Consider the following 591-nt stretch of genomic DNA (forward strand, 5'->3'; position numbering starts at 1 on the left):
AACAACAACAAGTAGAAATTAAGACTCACTAAACATTTTTAATTACCAAGCTATCCAAATTTAGTCTGATAATACGAAAGATACTGCCTTTGGATTCTCTCCTGCATCCACTAATAAAGTGCACTATACAAGGTTCCTTTCTTTGTTTTCTCAAGTACTACAGCACTTCTCAAGAAATGATGTGGCAAAAAGCCACACACGCCATTTTGCATGAGGATCTAATATCTCAATGACAAGTAGGCCATGTAGAACAAATTTCAAGCTAGTTAGCATCCCCAGCTGGTGCTGCATTCCAATGTTGAGAATCTGATCTGTGATTGTCTTATGGATCATGCTTCCAAGCTGAGATACGGACATAGAAAATATGTGAAGGAGTGCTATCTTTGCCCTGTTTTTATGTTATAACCAGTACATTCCATTGGCTGTCTTGGGTGTTGTTAAACCTTCTTCCATATCTCTGCTAAAATTTTAAGTCACAAACATGAATGGTGGCTGTTTGGTATAAGTCATAAAAATCAGCAAGTGTACTGAACATGTTAACAAGTCCAGCATTTCAAATGTGTTCATTGTTGCTTTCTCTCTAGATTGTGA

Source organism: Chrysochloris asiatica, unplaced genomic scaffold (genome assembly GCF_000296735.1).
Source record: "Chrysochloris asiatica unplaced genomic scaffold, ChrAsi1.0 scaffold00001, whole genome shotgun sequence".
NCBI lineage: Eukaryota > Metazoa > Chordata > Mammalia > Afrosoricida > Chrysochloridae > Chrysochloris > Chrysochloris asiatica.